This window comes from Ostrea edulis, chromosome 3 (genome assembly GCF_947568905.1).
Source record: "Ostrea edulis chromosome 3, xbOstEdul1.1, whole genome shotgun sequence".
NCBI lineage: Eukaryota > Metazoa > Mollusca > Bivalvia > Ostreida > Ostreidae > Ostrea > Ostrea edulis.
The window spans coordinates 74,220,317-74,243,207 of record NC_079166.1 but is presented as its reverse complement, the minus strand read 5'-3'; the positions used below and the strand labels follow the sequence as shown (position 1 = coordinate 74,243,207).

The 22,891-nt window shown below is 34.8% G+C and overlaps 1 long non-coding RNA gene across 1 annotated transcript; it reads right to left on the bottom strand.

Moving 5' to 3' along the window:
- Positions 1–7,306: 7,306 nt before the first annotated feature.
- Positions 7,307–9,489, bottom strand: LOC125677583 (uncharacterized). The gene is made up of 2 exons (XR_007371192.2): positions 9,358–9,489; positions 7,307–7,789 (listed from the first exon to the last, which is right to left on the bottom strand). It is a non-coding gene; the product is annotated as an uncharacterized LOC125677583 (long non-coding RNA).
- Between the last annotated feature and the right edge of the window lie 13,402 nt (positions 9,490–22,891).

Sequence of the window (22,891 nt, the reverse complement as noted above, 5' to 3'; positions counted from 1 at the left end):
ACGCGGGAATATTTTCCACAAAAATCGTTGTAATGATGCATTGTGACGTCATCAGTTTCAAAGGATACTGATACGTAATAAGAAAACCACAGTGTAGTGATCCGGATCACATTCTGTGAAATCAACAGTATAAAAAAGGAAAATATTGATAGGTATGTAATAAATATATATTATTACTACAGTAACTTGATCCAAAGAGTCTGATCAAGTCGAGTTGACAGGCGCGGATCTTCAGATCACACAAGACACGAAGCGCATCTGGTGTATCAAAATTGGTATCGTATAAGTTTTACATTATGACCCCTGGGTCGAGGCCTCTGCTGATGGACTGTTAGTTCCCGAGGGTCTCTACAGACAGTAGGTAAGTACTTCGTTACTAGCTTGGCAATACGTAAGTATATTTAATTGCTGTGATAAAATTTAGAAATTCATTTAAAATTAAAGATGATCTCCCTCATGCATAGCTCTTTTCCTTTAAAACGAATTTGGCAATCTGATTGTCCCTAAAATAACTCTTACAAGTTTATTATTTCTTATTTCAAAAATTTTGGCTCGAGCATCACTGAAGAGACATTATTTGTCGAAATGCGTATCTGGTGCATCAAAATTGGTACCGTGTAAGTTTTACATTATGACCCCTGAGTCGGGTCTTTGCTGGTGGACTGTTAGATCCCGAGGGTCTCTACAGCCCAGTAGCTAAGTACTTCGTTACTAACTTGAAAATACGGATGTATATTTAATCGATGGGATAACATTTAGAAATTCATTTCAAAATCAAGAATTATCTCCTTCATGCATAGCTCTTCTCCTTAGACGAATTTGAATTCAGTCTTTGGCACTCTGTTTTTCCCTGAAGTATCTCTTACATGTTTATTATTTCGGATTTCAGTGTGGTGATCCGAATACCGGATTACACTCTGTGAACTCCACAGTATAAAAAACGAAACATTAATGGGTATATAAAAATGAAAACATTTTTCTTTTATAACAATTACTGATGAAAAATTAAAGGGCGTGGTCGGTCGAAAGGTGATCCTTACTCCTCCTAGGAACCTGATCCCACCTCTGGTATATCCTGGGGCCATGTTTGCCCAACACTCAATTTTCTATTCCTTGTAGGAGTTATGAGATTGATCACTGTTCGTTATCTTCACTTTTCATTTCATTTTTTTTTCCCAAAAGGTCATATCTACCATATACGACAGTATTCAAATGACGGTCTTTAACAATTTTTAAAGGCTTTCTGGGATATTATAAAAATTGAAAATCCATTGAGATATTGTTTTCAGGAATTTTATTGTTGCCTGAACAATCCTGAAAGAACAAGTATTTCATCCCTCTGTACCAGTGGAAATAAAATTAATGTAGGTAAAACCATGTGCGAGATAAAATACTGGGACAAAGCAGTCTGGTCACCTGCAACTTCCATAATTATAACACAATCTGAAAAAAGACTGACAGTGATATATCATGTTTTGTGATGCTAACCGATGATAAAATTATGATTTATATAGTAGTCACGTTGATATACCCTTTACAAAGTACAGAACAATAGTAAATAAGTACGTTCAAAAGAAAACAATGAAAATTATCAAGATACATCTATGGCTAAAAGTGCACAAAAGTTGTAACAGAAAGGACACAAAATAACACAGACTTAACTGACGACAACAAAAAGAACATCAGAAGACACCAAAGACGATGCAGAGACAACAATAAAAATCGACAGGGGCATATAAGATTACACAGAGTCTAGAGAGGATATCAGACAAAAAGAGATGCCAAAACTGTACCGATTCTTCAGCGGATACCAAATACAACACAGAGTCGGCGAAAGACAAAAAAGACAATTCAGAGTCAGAGAAAGACACGGAAGACAAGGAAGACTCATCAGGGGACACAGAGGACAATGCAGATTCTAAAGCAGACAGCACAGATTGAAGTGGTACACTCCAGGGACATACAGCGTCAATGGGGAAGACTAAGGACAACAGTGAAGAGAAGGCACCAAAGATAATATAAAGTCAACAAAGGGCATCCTAGACAACACACATTCCACGAATACCAAACATAATTAACATAGAGCATTTAAAATACAGGTGATAATAGAAGGCATCACAGAACATGTACTCTCAAGAGACAATGCAACAGAAGACACTAATGATGATAGAGTTTTCCAAAAGGAGGCAGAATGCAAAGCTGTTTTAACAGAGGTCAAACAAGACAGCACCGTATCCACAGAAAACATGCATACCGACTAATTATAGTTCATATAGTTCTGATGTCGATACCTGTGTACTGCTTCTATAATCTTACCGATCGTAATGTACATGTATGTTAGTGGATCTGCAAGCCGAAATGTTACTGTTAATGTTGATTTATGATATACAATTTCTGATAGCATTCTTATGAAATATTAGTAGATTTGTGTTTCGTAAAATGACAATTGAAGGTATTTTATTTTGGTTTGAAATATTATATAACGTGAGTTACATATGTTCAAACTTTCTATGTCGTTGAGTGATATAATCAAGCTTATAACATGATTTACTTACTTGTTATTTATACTATCATCATTCCTATCATTCAAAATGGCGGTATCTGGAAATTACTACCTTGACAACTATAAACAGTGATTAAATACTTTAAAGACACAAGAGCGTATTTGAAAATAAGAAAAAACAAAGATAAAAAGCAGATATACAAAAGGTTTAAAACTATTTCAATATAATTCTAGATATATTCAGCTACACTGTACAATATCAAAACGTTTTCAACAGGCTTTCTGGTGTTTTTTTTTCAGTAACAAAAAACCCAGAGTTTTTTCTTTTTCGCTCTTATCAGAAATTTAAAAATATCATACACGTATGAATTTGTGCCTCTATGGCGTCTGACATAAAGTATCAATATCTTTTCGGTACTCTAAGATAACACGGGCATTTATCTCTCTTACAGAATAGAAGCTGATTTTCTGAATTGCTTTTTTGTCCAATTCGAATGCTAACAATATTTGACGATTTGAATCCTAAAACTGCTGGTCATTCTATAGTTTTTTTTTTCACGAATCCGTCATTAAAATCCGAACACAAGGCTGATCTGACTATGGTATGCTTGGATACAAAATATGATGGCGCGGCTCTACAAAAGTAAGTCAGCATGGGCACAATCTCTGGCATCTGTGTCAGAAATGAACGATGACGTCACTGCATGGGTCAGTATATCTCAGAACCCAATAAAATCACCTAAAAAGGATAAATCAATTTTATGGAAGGTTATGTGCACAATATTGAAGGTATGATTTAGTTTTTTAACAGCCTCACAGACATCATAAATGAAACTGTCAACTTTGAGTCCGTTACAACTATTGCTATTTCTTAAATGACAGACAATAAAACCATGTCGGTGAATATTTGCACGCAATCTAACGAAAAGAAAACAACCATAATATGTGATGTGAGAAAACATAAGTGAGCGTGGTTTAGGTTTTTGATGAATTATGATTCAAACAGTATTTTTATTATGAATAACTTAATAAGGATTAGGCAACAGGCAACGCCAATATAAGCCTTCTCCTTTAAGGTACAAATTAATTATTTTCAATATGTACCAGGAACTATTTACCATTGATATCTGAAAATATTATGCAATATCGCACGCATGTTTTTCATATTTTTTTTATTTGAATGAAATGTACTAGTTCTCCACCATTCTTTTACAAAAACTATTTCAAATTCATTCTATACAATCTCTTTAACTATTCATAGCGGGTTAGAATAGGTCCTCAGTACCCCTTGCTTTTCTTAAGAGGCTATTAAATGGGATGGTAGTGCAGTCCGTCTCTCCGGCCTATTCGCGTTAGTGGTGTCAAGTAGAGTTTTATCGTTCCATACCGCTAAAGTGGGCACCTTTGTCTTTGTTCTTGTGTTTTGACCGCTATGGGGGGATCCGTGCCAGTCACTGTATGCTGACTAGGGTAAAGTAAGGTGTTAACAAAACCCAACTTGGAGGTTACTTTTCAATTGTATAATACTTTCTGTGACATTATAATACTTTTGTGTATGTAGTTTTCCGTTACGTTGCTATGACAGATAAACACGACTGAAGAAAACCGGTAACACGGTTGAAATATTTCTACAAAGTGTTTCGAATTATTTTGCGTTACGTTGCTACGACAGATAAACACGATAGAAGAAAACCGGTAACACAGTTTCTAGTAAGTGTTTAGAGTTTTATTTATATAGAGCCGTTCCTAGCAAAAAAGACCATTATCTTATCCAACATTTTTTCTTCTTCAAAAAACGTTACAATGAAAAAAAAAAAACCGCGACGTCATATTTTGCATACTTGTAAAGGAAAAGGTCACGATTACCAATCATGGGTTGGTTGTCATCTTTTATTGACTGTAACATTTTAACGACAATCAATATTGCTCTAATATTTAAAGGGATTGTTCTCTAAGAGTTCACACTTTAGCACTAAAATACGTAAGGGATCTTTTTGCTAAGAACGGCAATGCTCAACATGAAGAATGGAGATAACAAACAGTGATCAATCTCATAACTCCTATCAGTAATACAAATAAAGATTTTGGTAATCACGGACCCCTAGACCCAGCAGATGTTGGATCAGGTGCCTAGAAAGAGTAAGCATCCTCTGACGACCAGCCACACCCGCCGTGAGCCCTATATCTTGATCAGGTAAATGCATTGAAGCTATCCGTAGTCAAAATCAGTGTGCCACGAACGGTCTAACAATTTCTATGAAACAGGTCAGATAGCATTGGCCTAATGATACATGTAGGTTGTATTGGCAAAGTAGATCGTTATAACGACCATATAATTTGCGAAATGCTAATTTTGAACGTGAGAATTCCAACAGACAGTTGGAAGACGTTATCACGAAAGATTACGAAGATGTTTATAAGGAAAACGTGAGAATTCCTACAGGCAGTTGGAAGACCTTATTACGAAAGATTACGAAGATGTTGTCTATAAGGAACCCCAGCATATATTTATTTCAACTTCAGAGCAATGAGCCTTACAAACAAAGGCAATGTTGTTAAAGGCTTTGTCATCTTCGGGCATGATCAGCTTGCTAGACTACTCGACCATATGTTCAAGTTGAAACTCAACTTGTTTTGGACGTCGGTAGGATTCTCACCACATAGTCACATGCATTGGGGTATTTGGGAATAGAAATCAGATACAATTACAAAAAGAAAAGAAAGGGAAAACACAAGCAAACAAAAACATACACTTGCAGACTTTTATTGTGGTTTACTCATTTTAGCTGTTGAAAATGGAAAACATACTTTAGAGCTTATAGTATTAAGTGGCAGAAAATGTGTATGTTGAGATTTGGATCATGTTGAATATCGCATTATATCTAAATGTGAATTACAAAGGAGTATGAAATTCAAAACAAAATATACTAAAATATGGATGCTTCTCTCGATAAATATGTATCTGCGTGTTTCGCTTTTAGGCCTGAAAGTATTTCTCCGGAAACATGCCAATATGATTCATTTTACATCTTAGAACACAGTTCGACCTGGTTTCCCATCTTAGTAGAATTTAAGGAAACTGCAAACAAAAACTTTGATCAGCTGAGAAGCTGAAATGAGAAAAATTGGTGAGATGGAATTGAATATTTTTGGCAATGTACAGCCGTAACGATGAACGAAATAAGTCCATTGAATAATGGATCCACTGATTAACATATCTCATTTCAGATTACGTCGTTAATACACCCGTGTTATTCTTATGCACTTTTACGGTAAATATCGGAGAAGAATGAGTTTCTTAAAATAATTGTTTGATAATTTTCTGAATTTGTAAATTAATGATTCAAAGAGGTATATTCACATATAGTTATCACCCAGGAATGCCAGTAAATGTGAATGATATCATTGAGAGGAGAATCGTATAGCTATGCAACAATGCGGTGTAGTAGACCTGTTTCTACATTCATATGCAGCAGAATTTATTCAAAAACTTCTACATGAGAAGACAACAAATATATCGCTGCGGCCTTCAATTCGACATTTAGATATATCAATGACGTTTTATCTATAAACAATAATAACTTTCATTCATATGTTGATTTGATATATCCCCGTGAGCTCGAAATAAAGGACACCACAGAGTCGTCCACTTCTGCTTCATACTTAAATATTTTATTGCAAGTGGACATTGGCGGCAAACTGACAACTCAGCTGTATGACAAACGGGATGATTTCGGCTTCTCCATCGTCAACTTCCCATATTTATGTAGCAATATTCTATTTTCTCACATTATCACCAGTGTGAGATCGACTTTACCCATGTGAGACAGCCATGAGATTTTTTTGTCTCACACTGCTGCGACGTCATTTGATTGTGACGTCATATATTTTCTATGATTTACGTTACACTGTGAAGATTTACGTTACACAGTGAAGTAAAAATATTTTGCATTGTTATCTTTGAATTTTAATGTAGTATAGCTTTCTGGTGGACAACCTTGGGTTTTTTAGTTTACACTTACAGTGTAAACCATTTTCGGGTATGCTCTTTCTGCCTATCTAATTAGTTTTTGCATCGAAGTTCAAATGAGGATTTTGATAATCTACAATTTTTTGAAAGCTCCTAATTTTATGCACTAAACTGTAGTTAAAATGTGAGAAAAATAATCCTTCATTATTTACTCGTGCGGGATAGGGAAATTCCACTTCTGGAACAAAATTCGCTGTCTAGGACTCGGCAAAGCCTCGTCCAAGACTGCGAATCTTGTCCCCTCTGTGAAATTTCCCTATCTCACACTCGTACTAATGAAGGATTCTATTAATCACCTGTATATGGTGTGTATATATCTCAAATGATTCGATATCCAAGAGCTTGTTCTGCGTATAGTCAGTTTTTAAATCGAGGTAAGCTACTGACAAACAAGTTGATGGTACAGGGGTTTCAACAGTCTCGATTGAAGTCAGCATTTCGCAAATTTTATGGTCGTTATAGCGATCTAGTTCGTCAATACAACCTATCATTGGGTCAAATGTTGTCTGATGTGTTTCATACTGATTGTTAAGCCGTTCTTGGCACAGTGATTTTGACTGCGGATAACTCCGTTTACCTGATCAGGATACAGGGCTCACGGTGAGTGTGAACGGTCAACAGGGGGTGGTTACTCCTCGTAGGCACCTGATCCCACCCCTGGTGAGTCCAGGGGTCCGTGTTTGCCCAACTATCTATTTTGTATTACTTATAGGAGTTCTGAGATTGATCACTGTTCGCCTTGCAGGCAAATTATACACATCAATGTATTCCAGTTTTAATGTTAATAACTGTTTATTTCTGAAACATAGTTATACAACACTGATTTCAAAACGTATTAAGATATTCCATGTTCTGTGGGGAACATTCAACAAATGCGATGTTAACACGATGTATGTAAGTTAAAACAAGGATACATACAATGTACATGTTGCATCAAATAAGGTTTGGATTGTAGATCACATAATGCAACCATGGAATTATACAGTCAGTGATTTCCTGTCATCCATTCGAAGTACTCCCTTTTCTACCTGGTTTACTGGTAATCGAATTGTTAATAAATCCATTTGAAGTATTTTCTTTTATACCTGGATTACTAGTAATTGATTTGTTAAGAAATCGATTTGAAGTTCTTCGTTTTGTACCTGGATTGTTGGCAATTAATTTGTTAAGAGCGAATGTCGTGTCCTTGTTGAGTACGTCGCTATTACTTACAATGCTAGTTGATGCTTGCTTTGTTTGTACATGACAAGGAATATCTAAAACACAAAAGCAAAAATATAAGTGTTTCAGAATCAAATATACCAAAATAGAGATATCAAAGGATTGATATTTTCATTCACTGTCATTGATGTATGGATGTACATTGGCTGTCCGGTGCAATTTTTTTTTTCAACTTTCATCTCAAGAATTGCAAGGCCATGATTTACCGATCTTGTGACAACCTATTGTTTGGTGATAGTGTTTTATTTTCGAGCTAAAGTTTTATAGCGTACATGGTATCTTGAAGAAAGATTAATGATGTGTTTCATGATATGTAGAACGAAACTGAATCTGCGCATTGAAATAAAAGATGTATGCTTTTCGTTTGGTAACCTTTTTGATTTCCCTCGTTTTGATTCTGCATGGAGTTGATAAATAGATAGTTTTAACGTTATATTAAAAGAAACCTTTACGAAAAAATGTTTTCGAGTGGTTTTTCATCTAATTATTATCTATGGAGCATAAGGTGTAGATTATAGATTTTTTATAATTTGTATTATTTTCATACCAGCTATTAGGATATCATTTTCATATCAGTTTCATATAACTGTTTAGTACTCGTCACTTTGTTAACTGATGAAGATGGAGGGTTTAAGGCGGTTTTGTCTTGTCAACAGGGAATGCATACTTTTCCTAGACACAGTATACCACCTTCAATCTCATTTATCTTTGAGCACATTAAATAGAGTAGACACGGATTTGTACAAAATGGTCGTTATAACGATCTACTTTGCCAATACAACCTATCATTGGATCAAATGCTATCTGACGTGTTATTAGATCGTTCTTGGTACACTGATTTTGACCACGGATAACTCAGTTTACCTAATCAAGAAATTGGGCTCATGGCGGATGTGACCGGTCAACAGTGGATGCTTACTCCTCCTAGGCACCTGATCCCACCTCTGGTGTGTCCAGGGGTCCGTGTTTGTCCAACTCTCTATTTTGTATTGCTTATACGATTTATGAGATTGATTAATGTCCGTTATTTTTACCTTTCATAGATTCTAAATTGCTAATAGCATCAGATTTGAAAAGACATTATGTGTATATTCATCACTTTTCATACCAAAGATATGTACCCATGTGCACATTTGGCAGATGTTACAATTAATACATAGCATATCTTATGTCTCAAGCTCATTCATGAAAGCAATTGGAGGTACAAATGAAGACTTACAATTCTGCCAGCGATAACTTTGTAAAGGTGAAGACAACAAACAATGATCAATGTTATAACCCCTATAACAATGCAAAACCAAGAGTAAGACAAACACATGACCATGGAAACACTGGGGTGGGATCAGGTGCCTAGAGGAGTAAACATCCCTTTTTGACCGGTCACATCCGTCTATAGCCTTATATCAAAATGCAGTATGCAAAGAATGGCCTAACAATAAGTAGTCTTAAACACCTCAGCAAGCATTCCACTTAATGTCAGCTTGTGTTTGCATTAGGTCATTATAACGCCCATCTAATTTGACCTAATGACTGATTGTTAATGTAACACACATGTATTCATTTAAAAAAATTCATGAACAATTTTCACAACGAAATCACCAACCTGTTTTGCAGTAACCGTTATTACAATCATGATTGTTGGAATCAGAGATAAGGTGAGAAATGGAATCAGGTTCAAGATTACATGTTTCATAGTCTTTAATGTTCGGATATATTTTCTCATTCTTTGATTTCACATTCTCTGTAAAACAAAAAAATATGTGAATTTTAGTTTTATATTTTTATTTGAACTGCTTATACGTCCTAGAAGGTAAAACCAGGGCGCAGTTTGATGTTTTTTTTTCTATTTTGCTAATTAAGAATCAGAAACCTGTGTTCTATGAAAATGGGTAAGGTAATTATGAATGTTACATATTTACAGATATCTAAGTATACTTTGGTTGAAATATATTTGAATACATGTCTGTATCTTATTTTACTCCCAATTCATTCGTATGCTTCTCACTATTGTGGAAGCGTCATCGACTGAAGTTAAAGAGTCATTAATTTTCATACATGCAAGGTGTTCAAAACCGTAACAGTGAGCGTTTGACGACATTATAATTCCATGTTAAAGGCTAAATAAAAATATGTGACTGTCACTTCTAAATCTGAAAGGTTTTGCAAAAAGCAGTCTATATGTATATTGAACTGCGTGATATTTCCGTGACGGCTGAACTGTGAATGGAACCCGGGACCTTCCGGTTCTAATGCAATCGCCATTAATCTGAAGGTACCGCGACAGGTGATTGAAACATGAGGGATTGAAAAAATAAACAAAGTATTCTGTATAAGAAGACAAACCGATTTCGCACATGCATTCTTATTGGAGACGGTATCAATGTTGACTACGGAATTGTAACTCAGTGGTAAAAGCGTTCACTTCATGTTTTGGGATGGAGTCGAGTTCTGATCGTACCTGATCATGTCAAATTCAAAACGTAAAAGTAAATAGTGTCTGCAGCTTCATCAAGAGTTCGACATTTAAAAGTGAAAGTTGCACGTTTTTTATTTTGGATATTATGTTAAAAACCGATTCATGTGATGTGACAGGCAGCTTCGTTATGAATATACGGCCCATGGATACGTCAAAATATGTAACACTTTAACCGGTGACGTCTCAATATATAAACGAAGGGCTGTAAACAATGTATACAGAAAGACACAGTTCAGATGAAGGGTGAATATAACGAACAGTGATCAATCTCATAACTCCTACAAGCAATACAAAATAGATAGTTGGGCAAACACGGATCCCTGGACACACCAGAGGTGGGATCAGGTGCCTAGGAGGAGTAAGCATCCCCTGTCGACCGGTCACACCCGCCGTGAGCCCGATATGACCTGGTACGTTGCTATGACTTTGGTTTTCCCTTGATCGCTTTTAATCAATGGCTATCCCCTATGCCGCTTTCAATGAACCAGATACATGCTCACATTCTTGTATAAATAGTTTCATACATATACATATCTATTTTTCCTATGATGTACCATTTTTCCATTTGTTACGTAGTTTTCGCTTTCCTAACCAGCACACCAGCATTCCACAAAAAACCATGGTTAAGACAATTAAGAAACCAGCTCCAATTGACATGATGTGAATAGAAAATTCAGCACTACAATGAATGACGATTGAAATCTTTACAAAATGAAAATAAAAATTATTCTCGAATAAAACTATAATATTGATCATGACTTAAAATCGTTTTACTGAACGAACCTCTGGTATTGATAGAACATTTATGCAGTATCTAAAAATGCACGCAACATATTCATTATTCATAAGTGCTGTATAAAAACAAGGAAAAGTTTCGGTAGAAGGCTGTGTAGCTCCTTTATTTATCATTGCGTAACACTCTTGATCTATGGCAACAGAACATGCTTGATGATTTATTTTCATAAAAAATTAAACAGATTTTTAAAAAGACACAAGTTGAAACATATGTCCCCAAAGGAACGAAGACATCTTAGGATTAGAATTATTGTCATTCATTTATAGGATTATTCCGAACTAAAATGCAAAGAAAAGAATATCAGGGAAGTTATGTATCAATGAGAAAACATTATAAACTTCATACACCACTTCTTTTTTACATTAACTTTATAATGTGTGAGTATTTTTTCAAATATACTTTATTTCAGTAGATAGTGTGTGTATGCTTACATTTGTAAGCGTCTGTAGACATGAAGAAATTTGGACATGGGTTTTTGAACTTTTTGCAATCAACGTCAAACTTTTCCTGAACTCCTTCTGCAAGAATACTGAATTCTGGACAAAACCCTGTAAAATGTACCTGAAATATAATTATCGCATTTCCGCAGCCATGCTAAGACTATGTAAAGTGACATGTAGTAAACATGACACTTCAGATATCAGTTGTTATGTACGGAAGCCCATTACTGCAAACCAAAACTAAATAAAATATAAAATTATTATATAAAATGCGAAAGTATTAAATAAAAAAATAAATTATTAAATAAAAAACGAAAATAATCAATAAGAAAAGGCACGTTCTGTACTGATGTGATCTGATAAGTCATTAATTCTACATGGCACGGCAAAGTATTCAGTTCTTGGTATAAACAAAGGCAACCCGTTTTAGCAGCCACACTGGTACACACCGTATCACACCACCGAAACTTAATTAGTGTAAAGTCAAGTTATTGTTGAGGTACCTGACTGATGGGAGCCATATATTTTCTTACTTATACACGGTCAGCTACCTATGATATCACATCAATCTACACAATTAAACATACAATTTGAGGATTTAATTACTGCAGTAGAAACATACTACAGTAAATCGGACACATCTCTCTATGCAATAAATTCATCATTCACTGGCGATCTGAGCCTTCTCTTCAGATTAATTTTGGGAAATAATACTTTTAAATTTAATTCAAAAGTTTATAAACAGATATTTGGTTGTGTTATAAGAGTCTAATTGTCCCCCATCTGTATGCGATATCCGACTACATCAGATAACTAAAGAAATTACAAACAGATTTCCAGGTAAACATCGCATAATGTCCCACGTGCGTTATCATGACGATGGTTTTATTTTATTATGTTTCATGGTGAAGAAAGAGAAATCCGGCCATGATTTATTCGCTATAGAAAATTCCGCTCATCAACTGCTTAAATTCACATGTGAATAAAATGCATTTCTTTGGCAGTAAGGTGTATAAAGGAAAGTGATTTGAGGCAACTCGCATTCTAGATTTGAAAACGTACATCAAACCTACAGTTTGGAACGAAAAAGTGCACATCATTCTTCAGTCTATAAGGGATGTATAAAAGGTGAAACTATTTGCCATATATACTGGTAAATTAGCCGATGAATATACGACTTTATCTTAGAATGTAAATTACTATCCGCTCTACGGAAAGAATTTTGGGTTCCTAGATATTGTCATGTACCAAATACACTGAAATGTAGGGAGAGTTAATGAGAACATGAAACCTTAAAAGAGTTAAAAAACAACAACAACTATGTATACCCATGAGTAGGTCTGCTGTCCTTCCTAAGATGTATATATATATATATATATATATATATATATATATATATATATATATATATATTAAATTTTATGCATTATGTCTTTTATTTTGTGCTAATGTACATACATGTGTATGTATTAGTTATATACTTGTACCCTTGGCAATGTTGTTTAAATACTAACTTATATATCTATGTACCTCATGTACCATTGTATGAATGATTTGAGTGAATAAATTAATTGAATTGAATTAAAGAAATTCTTAAACATTTCAAAACAAACCCTCTAAAGAGGGGCTATAGTGATAATTGAATCAATAAAAAACAGTACAAGTGGTACTTGATAACTACGATCGAGCCACCTCTGTTATCAGGTGTAAATAGAAGCAAAGAACCGGATGTACCCCTTGTTTTTACCACCAAATACAACCCATGAAGCAAAAGCTTTTAAATTACTGGCACATCCTCCAGAGAGACAAAGACGTTTTCTCTGTTCTACATTGTACCTATCGTGTGGTTCATACCAACGCAATACAAATTTAAGGGATATGCTCACACCCTCATTTCAGAATAATCAAACTGCATAATAATTGTGAAGTGCAAATAGACTTCTGATGAGGCGGATCTTCATGTAGCGAAAATTCAATCAATCGATCAATCCAATCAATTAGCTCAATATCATAAAATCGTTTCACACCGCCGAAACAATTAGAGTAGAGTCAAGTGATTGTTGAGGTACGTGGCTCATGGGAGCCATATATATTCTTACTAGATCTATGGGGGCTAGTCTTGAAGTAATTTTGGAGAAATCCTGTAATCCGATACACGAGGTCTGGGACCTTTCAGCGAACATAGTAGATAAACGTGTAGTGAATGGATAAGTTGGCTGTTTTGTAATGTCATTATATTTCTGTAAAACTCCATTGGCGATGATGACATCGCAGTAAATCAAAGAATTAGGAGCCATATTTCCTTCCCTGTTAAGCTCTACTGACACACACATTATATTCTCAAAAACAGTTCTTAATTTCGTATTTTATTCAATAATTTCGTTTTTTATTTAGTTTTCGTTTTTTATTTAATAATTTTGTTTTTATTTAATATTTTCGTTTTTATTTATTAATTTCGTTTTGAATCTGATAATAATTTCGTTTTTTTTATATAATAATTTCGTTTTTTATATAATAATTTCGTTTTTATTTAGTTTTGGTTTTATATATAATATTTTCGTGTTTTATTTAATATTTTCGTTCTTTATTTAATAATTTCGAATTTTAAATAATAATTTTGTTTTTCTTATTTAGTTTTGGTTTGCAATAATGGGCTTCCGTAGTTATGTCGTCAAAACCCGAATCACTAGATATATATTTATTAGTTATACGGAGAGTGCATGTTTCGCAAACAATGATTTGTACCTTTTTCAAGCAAGGTTTGCAAAGCTATTTGTTTCCTCTCCTGGTTTTATAAGAAATATCAGCAAACAATCCTCATCTTACACCAGTGCCAAATTGGTATGTACGCAGATTGACTTTCATTTATTCTAATTGACAATTCACATTGGGGGCGATTTGAATGTCACGATGTAAGTTATCTAAAGTAAGGTAGTGAATACTATATATCAACTAGGACATATATTGTTACAGAAAAATCATTTAACAAGCAAATTTACACATATATCTTAAACACTTGATAACGGTAGCAAATAACTACTAAATATTATAGGATTTTCACGGGGGTTCAACTATGGATCAGTTCATCGTGACGTACTTTTATATTGTGACATCATAAAGTGTAAAATGCACTGAAGTACATTTTATGATCTCTTGGGGAAAGCTTTAACTACGTTATGTAGAAAGCTTATCATTCATAGTTTTCCCTTAGTTTATATACGCAAATAATGAGATGAAAAAGAAATAATCATAAATTGTCATTCAAACATTCCGTTTACAAAGACTACTTTTTATATGATGTATAATACTTGTAGAGAATAGCTATAGCAACATCAACTACTAATCGGAATAGTTTAAAGATATAATTCATGAATCATCTTATTTAAGAAGTAATAAATGATTTGATGAGAAAGGACCAATTTAGGGTACTAAAGAAACTTATTAGTTTCGAACTGGGATGTTGTCTTTGCAAAAAAATCACCCACTCGTTCTAGATTGTCCCCAAGGTTAAGTAAATATAATTGATTGTTTTTTAATATATTTAGTATGTGGGCATAAGCGAAAACTCTTGACAGACATCTTCCAAAAATCTACTAGCATGACTCATGTATTGCTTACGTATTTTGAGCTCTATATGGTATTTCAAATGAAAGGTGAAAATAACGAACAGTGATCAATCTCAAAACTCTTATTAGCAAAAGAAAATAGAAAGTTGGGCAAACACGGACACCTGTATACACCAGAGGTGGGATAAGGTACCTAGGAGGAGCAAGCTTCCCCTGTCGACAGGTTATACCCGCCGTGAGCCCTATATCTTGATCAGGTAAACAAAGTTATCCGTAGTCAAAATCAATGTACCAAGAACGGCCTAACAATCGGCATGAACAAGTCAGACAGCATTTAACCCAATGGCAGACTACATTGCCAAACTAGATCGTTATAACGACTATAGTATTTGCGAAATGCTGATTTTAAACAAGACTGTTGGAGCCTCTACATCATCAACTTGTTTGTCAGTAGCCTGCTTCGATTTAAAATATTTGTAGACACAATGAATTCAAGACTAAACTGTCTGACATCATAGATAGTTACTTCTAAAAATGGAAAACGGAAATATTCCTATCTAACAACCAGTCTTCCAAAGAATTACTTTGTTAAAGACCCAACTTTGAGTTAACGCCCCCAAATTTTACCTGTGTCGCGATCAATGATAAGCCACTGGTCAATCAAACTTTTAACAATAGAGCTTAGGTTGATTGACGTTTGCAGAGACCTTGGTCTACAGCTTCTTGAGAAAGATGTTTTGATAACAATCATGGCTAATGATGACCAGCAGTCTTCAGATCTTGAGGAAAGCCCCAGTATACCTGAGTTTTGATAGCATTGACTCACACCTAGAATATTTTAATTTCTAACGTCCCCTATACAATGCAATTTATCATCGTATTTTCTCTCTCCATCTTTATACATGTATTATAGATTAAACAATCAGAAATCAAACAATAATAATAATAAAAAAAACCAAACAAACATAAGTTATTGGAATATTTTCTATTAATGATTTATTGTGGCTTTATATTTATAAAAACATGAACAATTCTTTATTGGCGCAGCACATCAACATGTAGAATGGTTATATTGCCCATGCGTAAAACTGTTACAGTAGTTTAAAAAATGCCTCTGTTTGAGATACCACATGGATTATAAATTACACAATCAGAAATCAAACAATAGTAAAAAAAAAAAGCATAAATAAGTTATTGAGATATTTCTATTTATAATTTATCACGGTTTTATATTTAGAGAGAGAGAGAGTTACTGAGATATTTCTATTTATAATTTATCACGGCTTTATATTTAGAGAGCGAGAGAGAGAGAGAGAGAGAGAGAGAGAGAGAGAGAGAGAGAGAGAGAGAGAGAGAGAGAGAGAGAGAGAGTTATTGAGATATTTCTATTGATAATTTATCACTGTTTTATATTTATAAAGAGAGAGAGAGAGAGAGAGAGAGAGAGAGAGAGAGAGAGAGAGAGAGAGAGAGAGAGTTATTGAGATATTTCTATTGATAATTTATCACTGTTTTATATTTATAAAGAGAGAGAGAGAGAGAGAGAGAGAGAGAGAGAGAGAGAGAGAGAGAGAGAGAGAGAGAGAGAGAGAGAGTTATTGAGCTATTTATAATTTATCACGGTTTTATATTTATATATATAGAGAGAGAGTAATGTGTAAAACTGTAGCAATGATATAGATGAAATAATATGGCATGGCAATAGTGTTGCATACGTATGACAATAATTACTCATTTAGTCAATGACTGAGAGTAAGGGAGAAAGAGAAAGGGGGGGGGGTTGACTAACTATGTGTCAGCTTCTGTTTGGGATACCATCGTTACACAAACACTATGTCCACAGAAACCCTAAAGAGAGAGAGGGGAGGGGGTGTAGACTTCGTGTCAGCTTCTGTTTGGGATACCACCATTACGCAAACACTACAGCTACAGAAACCCTACAGACGGCCCATATTGAGGGGTATCTTGATCATTTTTCATTTGGTTGTACATGTACACAGATCTACTTGGATTTATTCATTCTCTCGAACATGGATATTTTACCTACTACACCCACGACACCGCGAACTCCCAGGACACCAGGAAGTGTCCGGAAACACCGGGTAATATTATATTTAGGAAATTATTTATATACGATATTTAACAATTTAATTAGAAGTTTTAAAAAGCAAAGGTTTAGAAATGAGCTAAACCTGTCATTTGCAATACATAAATATGACCAAGTTTGAAGGTTTACGGGAAATAGAAATGCGGTATGCATGTAGGTAGACATTTTAATTTTTTGTTTTTTTGCACAAATCAAGACACTAAGCATAATTTGTAATAACCTGAGAAATTTCCTGTGTATATCATAAAAATATACACAACAACCGATCTCTTGGCAAGGTAAATTCCAGGTAAATAACATTAACCATGGATAAGCTCCGCCCACATTCAGTGATCCGTGGAGCAACCGTATGGTGTTTTTTTTTTTGGTCTTTAAACGCCACTCTGATTCCACGAACAAGTACTCCGAAGTTGAAATAAAAAATATGCAAAAGTTCCTCAATATCATCGTGGTTTTCGGTGATCAGGTCTTCCAACAGTCTGTTGGAATTCCCATGGGCAGGAATTATGCTTCTTTTATAGGTGATCTGTTTTTATATTCCTATGAAGCAGAATCTATTGAAAAACTTCCACGTGAAAAGAAAAAAAATCTCTTGCTGTGGTCTTCAATTCTACATTTAGATATATCAACGACGTATTATCTATTGGCAATAATAATTTTCATTCATTTGGCTATTCGATATATCCCTGTGAACTCGAAATAAAAGACACCACTGAGTCGTCCACTTCCGTATCATACTTGGATATTTTATTGAAAGTAGATATTAACGGGAAACTAACAACTCAACTTTATGCCAAACGGAATAATTTCAACTTCTCCTCGTCAACTTTCCATATTGATGTAGGAATATTCCACAATTACCTGGATAGGGTGTTTATATCTCTCAACTGATTCGATACGCAACAGTTTGTTCTGTGTATAGTCAGCTTTTAAATCGAGGCAGGCTACTGGCAACAAAGTTGATGGTGCAGAAGTTTCAGCAGTTTCATTTCAAGTCAGAATTTACAAATCATATGGTTTTTAGTTAGTCAGTACAACCTATTATTGGGTCAGATGTTGTCTGACTTGTTTCATACCGATTGCTAGGATTTTCTTGGCACAATGATTTGACTACGAATAAGATATAGGGCACACGGTGGGAGTGACCGGTTTACAGGGGGTGCTAACTACACCTAGTAACCTGCTCCCAACTTTGGTTTATCCAGGAGTCGGTGTTTGCCAAACTCTATTTTGTATTGTTTATAGGAGTTATGCGATTGATCGTTGTTCGTTATCTTCACCTTTCATATATCCGATCAGAATTACTCTCGAGCTAACGCTCTTATTGATATACACTTATTTCACACGACATTCAATTGTGACAACAATTACACATGTAACTGATGTATGATACATGTATATTATAAAAATGGAAATTCAAAGAAGTACATACAGACAGTAATACATGTACATGCATGAAAGGTGAAGGTTGCGAACAGTGATCAATCTCACAACTCCTATAAGCAATACAAAATACAGAGTTGGGCAAACAAGGATCCCTGGATATACCAGAGGTAGGATCAGGTGCCTAGGAGGAGTAAGCATCCCCAGTCGACCGGTCACACCCGCTGTGAGCCTTATATCTTGATCAGGTAAACGGAGTTATTCGTAGTCAAAATAAGTGTGCCAAGAACGGCCTAACAATCGGTATGAAACACGTCAGACAGCATTTGACCTAATGTTATGTTGTATAGCCAAACTAGATCGTTATAACGACCATTAAATTTGCGAAATAAAACAGTTGTAACTGTTCCATTGTAAGACGGTCGACATTCAATGTGAAAGTCACGGGTCTTGAATTCGGATACGACCCTCAAAGGTACAATAGGTGTCAAATGTTAAGGAAACAGACCGGTTCCGGAGACATTGAACATTATGCAGGAATGTTCAATTTCTGGATTTCATTTCGTATAGGTAATTCATAGACTATTAGGGTAGTCTTTAGTCAAAATCAGTTTAAAAAGAAGGGCATAACAATTGTTATGAACCATGTCTGACAGCATTTGACCCAATGACAGGTTGTATTTGTAGATTAGATAGTTATAACGACCATATAATTGGCAAAATGTTGTCTTTAGGCGAGACTATTGATAGCATGCAGCATCCAATGGTCATAAGCAAAATAAGCTCTTGCTTATCAAACCCGTTAAGAAACATATATACCATATGTAGGTGATGATAGAATATTGCTATATGAAAGGTGAAGATAACGCACAGTCATCAATCTCATAACTGCTATAAGCAAAACAAAATAGATAGTCGGGCAAACACTTTATAAATATGGGAATTTGACGATGGAGAAGCTGAAGACATCCCGTTTGTCACACAGCTGAGTTGTTAGTTTACCGTTAGCATCTTTGTTCAAAAAAAATATCCATGCATGAAGCAAACGTAGAGGAATCGGTTGTGTCATTTATTCCGGTACATTGGCAAACATCGAATCAACATATGGCTGACAATGCGTATTGTTAAGAGATAGAACGTTACTGATAAATCTAAATGTCGAGTTTAAAGCCACAAGAAATATTTTTATTCCCATGTAGAAGATTTTGAATAAATTATGTATCGTAAAAATGTAAAAACAGGTCAGCTAAGAAAGGAACATAATTCGTTTCCATGGGAATTCCAACATATTGTTGGAAGACCTGATCTCCAAAGACTACGAAGATATTGTCAACGAGGAACTCCAGGAACTTTTCAATATTAACTTCACATTACTTGTGCGTAGAATCAGAGTGGCGTTTAAAAAATGTTTTGGATGAGTGATCACAAGGTATCAATATTTTATTTTCCCATCTTTAATGCAGAAACAGCTGTCTATGGTTTGAAAAGCTCGGTCTTTAATTTGTTTTGTGAGGAATGGGCGTAAAATGTGTTTAATTGCTGTACGTTCTGATGTTGCTGATTTGAGAAAGGTTTGCAATTCCTTTATAATATTTTAAAATCCACATTAAAGTTAATTTACACCACATGTTACATATGTGGTATAGTATGTTTAAAGTTTCTCCTTCCCAAGAGTTCATTGTTTTGTGATGAGCCAAGATAGGCAATTGGAAAAACATCTACTGGACTATGCATGTAAGTATCGCCCACAACAAGAATGCATGTATCGTCTAACTTGTCAGAAGAAAAAGCTCTTAAGCAAAAATGGTTTGTTTTTCTATGATTGTGGACAGTGAAACATGAGAAAATATTAAAAAGGAAGGTACAAAATACCAAGCAAATGCTTTTCTAGCCGAAGAAACAATATGAGAAACGTATATATGAATAAAACCAAGGGAAGTAGCAAGCATGTCTGCATGTACGTTGAGATGTAGCAATTTGAAGTTAGAGACGTAAATGATCTCTATTCAAATGAGAGATACAGCATTGAACCTCATCTATACTATTACAACTTGCATTATGAGAATGTCTAAATGTGCTGAATGAGAAATGATGCATAGACAGTTTTACGCTTTGTGACAAATACACTGTACTATTTGTTGGCTGAGTTTTCCCAGCAGAAATAACTGGGAGAGTAAAGCTTGTAGATGGAGTTGGGTTTTTTGAAGAGAATTCAGCACCCTCATTTACTTTAAGTTCATCTAACACCCTTCTGTATTTACGGATACTTTCTATAAGTTGTATTAATGCCTAATACACAGACTGTCAGGAAACTTTGATTAACTCCACCCCACTCTTAATCCCATTCTTTTCTAACCGATCGCGATAGATTTTCCGTTTAGAATTTTAGCATAAAATATCTCCTAAATGTACATTTCTCACAAGCAATGAAATACACCAATCTACAGTACTTTACCAACAGCATAACTCTTTACCAAAGACGTTCGTTCTGGACAGGCAGACACATCTATTCTTCTATAACATACCTCTTATATCGTGCAAGTACCTCTGTTGAGTAACGCTGTATGAATGATTATTGTATTTGGGATAAAATCGACCACTGTAAGTGTAGTTTAACGTGACTGTGTTTATATACAAATAAGTTGCAATTTGCGTTCTCTTTTACTGTATTTTATATATAAAAAATGACAGGGATTGAAACTAGACAATTGAAGGAAAATATATACAGTGAAACTTCTCTAAACCGGCAAGCTGTCGGACCGAAAAAAAAAACGGCCGGTTTAGAGGGGTGGCCGGTATACCGAGAATTTAGCATTTAGAGAGATTTCAGCTCAATTTTTATTAGATATTTCATTGACATACCACAAACCATATAACATGGTGTTCAAGGACTATTATTTCACTATTGGAAATAAAGCAAAAAAATAATTTACTAACATGTTTATTTTCAATTTATAGCACTAAAACTAATTAAACATGAATAAACATTTTTACATTGACATACATAAATAATGGAAAACGGTCCGTTTAAATAAAACGGCATTTGATATATGTATAGAAATCTGTAGACTAGCAGCATTTATGTAGAATTTCGGCTTATGTTTTAATAAACAAAACGAACACATAGCCATTTGATTGCTGCAATTAATACACAGAGTAGGCACTGCTCACTTTGATATGGGAATATATGATCAATTATCGGTGGAGATCAATTTAGACCGCTTGTACCTACAGGTAATTATTACCAGAAATAGTCTTGCTGCAATCATCTAATTTTAACCTAAAATTTATAACAGGATGCATAAAGAAAACACAAAGGCCTATTATTGGAATTCCCCTTACCTATAAAAACTCTGTTTACGTCCATTGCTTATATCGTTAACAAATTTGTTTTGACGATTTTGAAAAGTAGAGTAGTAGATATATAATTTTAATTGTGATGTGTTTTTAGGAATTTTAAGTCTACGGAACCCCCCCCCCCCCAAAAAAAAAATTTATTTATCTATTGAAAATTAGCATTAACAGCCATGGGTTTGTTGTTTATTAACTACCGCTTATATCCATGGTGCAACAATATGGCGTATTGATTGTAGTCATTCAATATGTGCATATCTGTTAATAAAATTTTGTACAGAAATTTAAAAGGATCACTTTGATTAGCCAAGCACCAATTAGCACCCTGGACAGCACAGGTAAACTATAGAACTTATAGAGGCCACTCGTGTTTTTCACACCTCCGGTCGATAATTTCGAATTCCCACCTGGCGGGTAGGTCAGTCGTTTTTCACACCTGGCCGGTCTTAATCACCCCTCTGGCCAAAATTTTCTAGTCTTCAAATAGTGGCCGGTATTATAAGGGTAAATTACACATGTTTGTTAACAATTGTACTATAAAAAGTGACCGATGTCTGGTTTTCAGGGGTGGCTGGTTTTGTGAGACTTTCTTTGTAAGGAAATGTTAAGGTTTCTGCCGGGACTTTGAAAATCGGCCGATATTCAGGGAGAACCGGTTTTCTGAGGGGCCGGTTTGGAGAAATTTCACTGTATTTATAATTATGCAAGATATGATAAAAGTGTTGAAATTGCGAAATAAAAATTAAATGTGTTTTTTGAGGTGAAGTTTTACCGTTGCAATATAATCACAGTATAGACTTCCAGCAGTGCAGCTGCTTGACCTATTCTTAGCACAAGTAATACTTGTTTAAATATGAAACATGTCTTCGAATCAGTTCCCCTAATTTTTTGTCACGTTTTCTTTCATTTTGACCCCAAAGCAATGCTATTGCAAATCGTTCATACCGATTGTTAGGCCGTTCTTGGCACACTGATTTTGACTATGGATAACTCCGGTCGACATGGGATGCTTACT